We start from the raw sequence: 10,834 nt of genomic DNA, 5'->3' as shown, positions 1-10,834 counted from the left end.
TGGTACCACACTACTACGTGATCCAAACCGGAACAAAACCCAGGATCTGTTCAACAAGTATGTGAAGTATGCGAAAACATAAGTCTGATGAGGGCAAATCCCAGGCCTAACCCAGACCTAACAAGCGTTGTCCTCTAAAATATTGTTGGAAACCAGGTTTAATTGAATGTTTCACTGTGGTACCACATTACTACGTGATCCAAACCAGTAAAAACCCAGGATCCGTTCAACGAGAATGTGAAGAATGCGAAAGTATGAGTCTGATGAGTGAAAATCCCAGGCGAACCTAGGTCTAACTTGCGTTGACCTCTAAAATATTGATGGGAACCACGTTTAATTGACTGTTTCAGTGTGGTACTACATTACTACGTGATGCAATCCAGAAAAAGCCCAGGATCTAGCCATCAAGTATGAGAAATATGCGAAAGTATGATCCTGACGAGGGCAAATCCTAGACCTAACCTAGACATAACATGCCTTATCCTCTAAAATATTAATCGAAACCAGGTTTAATGGAATGTTTCAGTCTGGTACCACATTACTACGTGATCCAAAACCAGAAAAATCCCAGGATCTGTTAAACATGTATGTGAAAAACGCGAAAGTATGAGCCTGATGAGGGCAAATCCCAGACCTATCCCAGATCTAACATGCGTTATCCTCTAAAATATTGATCGAAACCAGGTTTAATTGACTGTTTCAGTGTGGTCCCACATTACTACGTGATCCAATCCAGAAATAGCCGAGGATCTAGCCATGAAGTATGAGAAATATGCGAAAGAATGAGCCTGATGAGAGCAAATCCCAGACATAACCTAGACCTAACATGTGTTATCCTCTAAAATAAAAATCGAAACCAGGTTTATTAGTATGCTTCAGTGTGGTACCACATTACTACGAGATCGAAACCAGAGAAAACCCGGGATCTGTTCAAGAAGTATGTGAAGAATGCGAAAGTATGAGACTGATGAGGGCAAATCCCCAGACCTATCCCAGACATAACTTGCGTTATCCTCTAAAATATTGATCGATACCAGGTTTAATTGAGAGTTTTAGTGTGGCACCACTTTACTACGTGATCCAAAGCGGAAAAAACCCTCGATGAGGTCAACATGTATGTTAAAACTGCGAAAGTATGACACTGATGAGGGCATATCCCAAGCCTAACCTAGACCTAACATGCGTTATCCTCTAAAATATTGATCGAAACCAGGGTTAATCGACTGTTTCAGTGTGGTACTACATTACTACGTGATCCAATCCAGAAAAAGCCCAGGATCTAGCCATCAAGTATGAGAAATATGCGAAAGAATGAGCCTGATGAGAGCAAATCCCAGTCCTAACCTAGACCTAACATGTGTTATCCTCAAAAATATTGATCGAAACCAGGTTTAATGGACTGTTTCAGTGTGGTACCACATTACTACGTGATCCAATCCAGAAAGAGCCCAGGATCTAGCCATGAAGTATTAGAAATATGCGAAAGTATGAGCCTGATGGGGGCAAATCCTAGACCTTACCCTGACCTAACATGCGTTATCCACAAAAATATTTATCAAGACCAGGTTTAATTGAATGTTTCAGTGTGGTACCACATTACTACGTGATCCAAACCAGTAAAAGCACTGGATCCGTTCAACAAGTATGTGAAGAATGCGAAAGTATGAGTCTGATGAGTGAAAATCCCAGGCCTAACCTAGACCTAACATGCGTTATCCTCAAAAATATAGATCGAAACCAGGTTTAATCGACTGTTTCAGTGTGGTACCACATTACTACGTGATCCAAACCAGAAAAAAAACCAGGATCTGTTCAACAAGTATGTGAAGTATGCGAAAGTATGAATCTGATGAGGGCTAGTCCCAGGCCTAACCTAGACATAACATGCGTTATCCTCTAAAATATTGATCGAAACCAGGTTGAGTGGACTGTTTCAGTGTGGTACCACATCACTGCGTGATCCAAACCAGGAAAAACCCAGTATCTAGCCATCAAGTATGTGAAATATGCGAAAGAATGAGCCTGATGAGAGCAAATGCCAGACCTAACCCAGACCTAACATGCGTTATCCTCAAAAATATTGATCGAAACCAGGTTTAATGGACTGTTTCTGTGTGGTACCACATTACTACGTGATCCAAACTAGAAAAAACCCAGGATCTGTTCAACAAGTATGTGAAAAACGCGAAAGTATGACCCAGATGAGGGCAAATCCCAGGCCTAACATAGACCTAACATGCATTATCCTCTAAAATATTGATCGAAACCAGATTTAATGGACTGTTTCAGTGTGGTACCACATTACTATGTGATCCAAACCAGAAAAAACCCAGGATCTGTTCAAGAAGAATGTGAAAAACGCGAAAGTATGAGCCTGACGAGGGCGACTCCCAGACCTATCCCAGACCTAACTTGCGTTATCCTCTAAATTATTGATCGAAACCAGGTTTAATGGACTATTTCAGTGTGGTACCACTTTACTACGTGATCCAAAGCAGAAAAAACCCTCGATCGGGTCAACACGTATGTTAAAACTGCGAAAGTATGACCCTGATGAGGGCAAATCGCAGGCCTAACCTAGACCTAACATGCGTTATCCTCTAAAATATTCATCGGAACCAGGTTTAATGGATTGTTTCAGTGTGGTAACACATTATTACGTGATCCAAACCAGAAAAACCCGAGATCTGTTCAACAAGTATGTGAAAAACGCGAAAGTATGAGCCTGATGAGGGCGTATCACAGACTTATCCCAGACCTAACTTGCGTTATCCTCTAAAATATTGATCGAAACCAGGTTTAATCGACTGCTTCAGTGTGGTACCACATTACTACCTGATCCATTCCAGAATTAGCCCAGGATCTAGCCATGAAGTATGAGAAATATGCGAAAGTATGAGCCTGATGAGGGCAAATCCTAGACCTAACCCAGACCTAACATGCGTTATCCACTAAAATATTTATCATGACCAGGTTTAATTGAATGTTTCAGTGTGGTACCACATTACTACGTGATGCAATCCAGAAAAAGCCCAGGATCTAGCCATCAAGTATGAGAAATATGCGAAAGAACGAGCCTGATGGGGGCAAATCCCAGACCTAACCTAGACCTAACGTGAATTATTCTCTAAAATATTGATCGAAACCAGGTTTAATCGACTGTTTCAGTGTGGTACCACATTACTATGTGATCCAAACCAGAAAAAACCCAGTATCCGTTCAACAAGTATGTGAAGAATACGAAAGTATAAGTCTGATGAGTGAAAATCCCAGGCCTGACCTAGACCTAACATGCGTTATCCTCAAAAATATTGATCGAAACCTGGTTTAATGGACTGTTTCAGTGTGGTACCACGCTACTACGTGATACAAACCAGAAAAAACCCAGGATCTGTTCAACAAGTATGTGAAAAACGCGAAAGTATGAGCCTGATGAGGGCGAATCCCAGACCTATGCCAGACCTAACTTGCGTTATCCTCTAAAATATTGATCGAAACCAGGTTTAATTGACTGTTTTAGCGTGGTACCACATTACTACGTGATACAATCCAGAAACAGCCCAGGATCTAGCCATGAAGTATGAGAGATATGCGAAAGTATGAGCCTGCTGAGGGCAAATCCTAGACCTAACCGAAGCCTAACATGCGTTACCCTCTAAAATATTTATCAAGACCAGGTTTAATTGATTGTTTCAGTGTGGTCCCACATTACAACGTGATCCAAACCAGAAAAAACCCAGGATCCGTTCAACAAGTATATGAAGAATGCGAAAGTATGAGTCTGATGAGTGAAAATCCCAGGCCTGACCTAGACCTAACATGCGTTATCCTCAAAAATATTGATCGAAACCTGGTTTAATGGACTGTTTCAGTGTGGTACCACGCTACTACGTGATACAAACCAGAAAAAACCCAGGATCTGTTCAACAAGTATGTGAAAAACGCGAAAGTATGAGCCTGATGAGGGCGAATCCCAGACCTATGCCAGACCTAACTTGCGTTATCCTCTAAAATATTGATCGAAACCAGGTTTAATCGACTGTTCTAGAGTGGTACCACACTACTGCGTGATCCAAACCAGAAAAAACCCAGGATCTGTTCAACAAGTATGTGAAAAATGCGAAAGTATGATCCTGATGAGGGCAAATCCTAGACCTCACCCAGACCTAACATGCGTTATCCTCAAAAATATTGATCGAAACCAGGTTTAATGGACTGTTTCAGTGTGGTACCACATTAATACGTGATCCAAACCAGAAAAGGCCCAGAATCTGCCCATCAAGTATGAGAAATATGCAAAAGTATGACCCTGATGAGGGCAAATCCCAGGCCTAACCTAGACCTAACATGCGTTGTCCTCTAAAATATTGATGGAAACCAGGTTTAATTAACTGTTTCAGTGTTGTACTACATTACTGCGTGACGCAATCCAGAAAAAGCCCAGGATCTAGCCATCAAGTACGAGAAATATGCGAGAGCATGAGTCTGATGAGAGCAAATCCCACACCTAAACTAGACCTAACATGAATTATTCTCTAAAATATTGATGGAAACCAAGATTTATTGACTGTTTCAGTGTGGTACTACATTACTACGTGATGCTATCCAGAAAAGCCTATGATCTAGCCATCAAGTATGAGAAATATGCGAAAGTATGTGTCTGATGAGGGCAAATCCCAGATCTGTCCCAGACCTAGCATGCGCTATCCTCTAAAATATTGATGGGAACTACGTTTAATTGACTGTTTCGGTGTGGTACCACATTACTACGTGATCCAATCCAGAAATAGCCGAGGATCTAGCCATGAAGTATGAGAAATATGCGAAAGAATGAGCCTGATGAGAGCAAATCCCAGACATAACCTAGACCTAACATGTGTTATCCTCTAAAATAAAAATCGAAACCAGGTTTATTGGTATGCTTCAGTGTGGTACCACATTACTACGAGATCGAAACCAGAGAAAACCCGGGATCTGTTCAAGAAGTATGTGAAGAATGCGAAAGTATGAGACTGATGAGGGCAAATCCCCAGACCTATCCCAGACATAACTTGCGTTATCCTCTAAAATATTGATCGATACCAGGTTTAATTGAGAGTTTTAGTGTGGCACCACTTTACTACGTGATCCAAAGCAGAAAAAACCCTCGATGAGGTCAACATGTATGTTAAAACTGCGAAAGTATGACACTGATGAGGGCATATCCCAAGCCTAACCTAGACCTAACATGCGTTATCCTCTAAAATATTGATCGAAACCAGGGTTAATCGACGGTTTCAGTGTGGTACTACATTACTACGTGATCCAATCCAGAAAAAGCCCAGGATCTAGCCATCAAGTATGAGATATATGCGAAAGAATGAGCCTGATGAGAGCAAATCCCAGTCCTAACCTAGACCTAACATTTGTTATCCTCAAAAATATTGATCGAAACCAGGTTTAATGGACTGTTTCAGTGTGGTACCACATTACTACGTGATCCAATCCAGAAAGAGCCCAGGATCTAGCCATGAAGTATTAGAAATATGCGAAAGTATGAGCCTGATGGGGGCAAATCCTAGACCTTACCCTGACCTAACATGCGTTATCCTCAAAAATATTTATCAAGACCAGGATTAATTGAATGTTTCAGTGTGGTACCACATTACTACGTGATCCAAACCAGTAAAAGCACTGGATCCGTTCAACAAGTATGTGAATAATGCGAAAGTATGAGTCTGATGAGTGAAAATCCCAGGCCTAACCTAGACCTAACATGCGTTATCCTCAAAAATATAGATCGAAACCAGGTTTAATCGACTGTTTCAGTGTGGTACCACATTACTACGTGATCCAAACCAGAAAAAAACCCAGGATCTGTTCAACAAGTATGTGAAGTATGCGAAAGTATGAATCTGATGAGGGCTAGTCCCAGGCCTAACCTAGACATAACATGCGTTATCCTCTAATATATTGATCGAAACCAGGATGAGTGGACTGTTTCAGTGTGGTACCACATCACTGCGTGATCCAAACCAGGAAAAACCCAGTATCTAGCCATCAAGTATGTGAAATATGCGAAAGAATGAGCCTGATGAGAGCAAATCCCAGACCTAACCCAGACCTAACATGCGGTATCCTCAAAAATATTGATCGAAACCAGGTTTAATGGACTGTTTCAGTGTGGTACCACATTACTACGTGATCCAAACTAGAAAAAACCCAGGATCTGTTCAACAAGTATGTGAAAAACGCGAAAGTATGACCCAGATGAGGGCAAATCCCAGGCCTAACATAGACCTAACATGCATTATCCTCTAAAATATTGATCGAAACCAGATTTAATGGACTGTTTCAGTGTGGTACCACATTACTATGTGATCCAAACCAGAAAAAACCCAGGATCTGTTCAAGAAGAATGTGAAAAACGCGAAAGTATGAGCCTGACGAGGGCGACTCCCAGACCTATCCCAGACCTAACTTGCGTTATCCTCTAAAATATTGATCGATACCAGGTTTAATTGAGAGTTTTAGTGTGGCACCACTTTACTACGTGATCCAAAGCAGAAAAAACCCTCGATGAGGTCAACATGTATGTTAAAACTGCGAAAGTATGACACTGATGAGGGCATATCCCAAGCCTAACCTAGACCTAACATGCGTTATCCTCTAAAATATTGATCGAAACCAGGGTTAATCGACTGTTTCAGTGTGGTACTACATTACTACGTGATCCAATCCAGAAAAAGCCCAGGATCTAGCCATCAAGTATGAGAAATATGCGAAAGAATGAGCCTGATGAGAGCAAATCCCAGTCCTAACCTAGACCTAACATGTGTTATCCTCAAAAATATTGATCGAAACCAGGTTTAATGGACTGTTTCAGTGTGGTACCACATTACTACGTGATCCAATCCAGAAAGAGCCCAGGATCTAGCCATGAAGTATTAGAAATATGCGAAAGTATGAGCCTGATGGGGGCAAATCCTAGACCTTACCCTGACCTAACATGCGTTATCCTCAAAAATATTTATCAAGACCAGGTTTAATTGAATGTTTCAGTGTGGTACCACATTACTACGTGATCCAAACCAGTAAAAGCACTGGATCCGTTCAACAAGTATGTGAAGAATGCGAAAGTATGAGTCTGATGAGTGAAAATCCCAGGCCTAACCTAGACCTAACATGCGTTATCCTCAAAAATATAGATCGAAACCAGGTTTAATCGACTGTTTCAGTGTGGTACCACATTACTACGTGATCCAAACCAGAAAAAAACCCAGGATCTGTTCAACAAGTATGTGAAGTATGCGAAAGTATGAATCTGATGAGGGCTAGTCCCAGGCCTAACCTAGACATAACATGCGTTACCCTCTAAAATATTGATCGAAACCAGGTTGAGTGGACTGTTTCAGTGTGGTACCACATCACTGCGTGATCCAAACCAGGAAAAACCCAGGATCTGTTCAACAAGTATGTGAAAAACGCGAAAGTATGACCCAGATGAGGGCAAATCCCAGGACTAACATAGACCTAACATGCATTATCCTGTAAAATATTGATCGAAACCAGATTTAATGGACTGTTTCAGTGTGGTACCACATTACTATGTGATCCAAACCAGAAAAAACCCAGGATCTGTTCAAGAAGAATGTGAAAAACGCGAAAGTATGAGCCTGACGAGGGCGACTCCCAGACCTATCCCAGACCTAACTTGCGTTATCCTCTAAATTATTGATCGAAACCAGGTTTAATGGACTGTTTCAGTGTGGTACCACTTTACTACGTGATCCAAAGCAGAAAAAACCCTCGATCGGGTCAACATGTATGTTAAAACTGCGAAAGTATGACCCTGATGAGGGCAAATCGCAGGCCTAACCTAGACCTAACATGCGTTATCCTCTAAAATATTCATCGGAACCAGGTTTAATGGATTGTTTCAGTGTGGTAACACATTATTACGTGATCCAAACCAGAAAAACCCGAGATCTGTTCAACAAGTATGTGAAAAACGCGAAAGTATGAGCCTGATGAGGGCGTATCACAGACTTATCCCAGACCTAACTTGCGTTATCCTCTAAAATATTGATCGAAACCAGGTTTAATCGACTGCTTCAGTGTGGTACCACATTACTACCTGATCCATTCCAGAAATAGCCCAGGATCTAGCCATGAAGTATGAGAAATATGCGAAAGTATGAGCCTGATGAGGGCAAATCCTAGACCTAACCCAGACCTAACATGCGTTATCCACTAAAATATTTATCATGACCAGGTTTAATTGAATGTTTCAGTGTGGTACCACATTACTACGTGATGCAATCCAGAAAAAGCCCAGGATCTAGCCATCAAGTATGAGAAATATGCGAAAGAACGAGCCTGATGGGGGCAAATCCCAGACCTAACCTAGACCTAACATGAATTATTCTCTAAAATATTGATCGAAACCAGGTTTAATCGACTGTTTCAGTGTGGTACCACATTACTATGTGATCCAAACCAGAAAAAACCCAGTATCCGTTCAACAAGTATGTGAAGAATGCGAAAGTATAAGTCTGATGAGTGAAAATCCCAGGCCTGACCTAGACCTAACATGCGTTATCCTCAAAAATATTGATCGAAACCTGGTTTAGTGGACTGTTTCAGTGTGGTACCACGCTACTACGTGATACAAACCAGAAATAACCCAGGATCTGTTCAACAAGTATGTGAAAAACGCGAAAGTATGAGCCTGATGAGGGCGAATCCCAGACCTATGCCAGACCTAACTTGCGTTATCCTCTAAAATATTGATCGAAACCAGGTTTAATTGACTGTTTTAGCGTGGTACCACATTACTACGTGATACAATCCAGAAACAGCCCAGGATCTAGCCATGAAGTATGAGAGATATGCGAAAGTATGAGCCTGCTGAGGGCAAATCCTAGACCTAACCCAAGCCTAACATGCGTTACCCTCTAAAATATTTATCAAGACCAGGTTTAATTGATTGTTTCAGTGTGGTCCCACATTACAACGTGATCCAAACCAGAAAAAACCCAGGATCCGTTCAACAAGTATATGAAGAATGCGAAAGTATGAGTCTGATGAGTGAAAATCCCAGGCCTGACCTAGACCTAACATGCGTTATCCTCAAAAATATTGATCGAAACCTGGTTTAATGGACTGTTTCAGTGTGGTACCACGCTACTACGTGATACAAACCAGAAAAAACCCAGGATCTGTTCAACAAGTATGTGAAAAACGCGAAAGTATGAGCCTGATGAGGGCGAATCCCAGACCTATGCCAGACCTAACTTGCGTTATCCTCTAAAATATTGATCGAAACCAGGTTTAATGGACTGTTTCAGTGTGGTACCACTTTAGTACGTGATCCAAAGCAGAAAAAACCCTCGATCGGGTCAACATGTTTGTTAAAACTGCGAAAGTATGACCCTGATGAGGGCAAATCGCAGGCCTAACCTAGACCTAACATGCGTTATCCTCTAAAATATTCATCGGAACCAGGTTTAATGGATTGTTTCAGTGTGGTAACACATTATTACGTGATCCAAACCAGAAAAACCCGAGATCTGTTCAACAAGTATGTGAAAAACGCGAAAGTATGAGCCTGATGAGGGCGTATCACAGACTTATCCCAGACCTAACTTGCGTTATCCTCTAAAATATTGATCGAAACCAGGGTTAATCGACTGTTTCAGTGTGGTACTACATTACTACGTGATCCAATCCAGAAAAAGCCCAGGATCTAGCCATCAAGTATGAGAAATATGCGAAAGAATGAGCCTGATGAGAGCAAATCCCAGTCCTAACCTAGACCTAACATGTGTTATCCTCAAAAATATTGATCGAAACCAGGTTTAATGGACTGTTTCAGTGTGGTACCACATTACTACGTGATCCAATCCAGAAAGAGCCCAGGATCTAGCCATGAAGTATTAGAAATATGCGAAAGTATGAGCCTGATGGGGGCAAATCCTAGACCTAACCCAAGCCTAACATGCGTTACCCTCTAAAATATTTATCAAGACCAGGTTTAATTGATTGTTTCAGTGTGGTCCCACATTACAACGTGATCCAAACCAGAAAAAACCCAGGATCCGTTCAACAAGTATATGAAGAATGCGAAAGTATGAGTCTGATGAGTGAAAATCCCAGGCCTGACCTAGACCTAACATGCGTTATCCTCTAAAATATTGAGCGAAACCAGGTTTAATGGACTATTTCAGTGTGGTACCACATTACTACGTGATCCAAGCCAGAAAAAACCGAGGATCTGTTCAACAAGAATGTGAAAAACGCGAAAGTATAAGCCTGATGAGGGCAAATCCCCAGACCTATCCCAGACATAACTCGCGTAATCCTCTAAAATATTGATGGAAACCAGGTTTAATTGTCTGTTTCAGAGTTGTACTACATTACTACGTGATCCAATGCAGAAATAGCCCAGGATCTAGCCATCAAGTATGAGAAATATGCGAAAGAATGAGCCTGATGAGAGCAAATGCCAGACCTACCCTAGACCTAACTTGCGTTATCCTCTAAAATATTGATCGAAACCCAGGTTTAATTGACTGCTTCAGTGTGGTACCACATTACTACGTGATCCAATCCAGAAATAGCCCAGGATCTAGCCATGAAGTATGAGAAATATGCGAAAGTATGAGCCTGATGAGGGCAAATCCTAGACCTAACCCAGACCTATCATGCGTTATCCTCAATAATATTGATCGAAACCAGGTTTAATTGACTGTTTCAGTGCGGTACCACACTACTACGTGATCCAAACCAGAAAAAAACCCAGGAGGTGTTCAACAAGTACGTGAAGAATGCGAAAGTACGTGTCTGATGAGGG

The sequence above is a fragment of the Colletes latitarsis genome, unplaced genomic scaffold (genome assembly GCF_051014445.1).
Source record: "Colletes latitarsis isolate SP2378_abdomen unplaced genomic scaffold, iyColLati1 scaffold0007, whole genome shotgun sequence".
NCBI lineage: Eukaryota > Metazoa > Arthropoda > Insecta > Hymenoptera > Colletidae > Colletes > Colletes latitarsis.
This window is presented reverse-complemented; position numbering follows the sequence as displayed.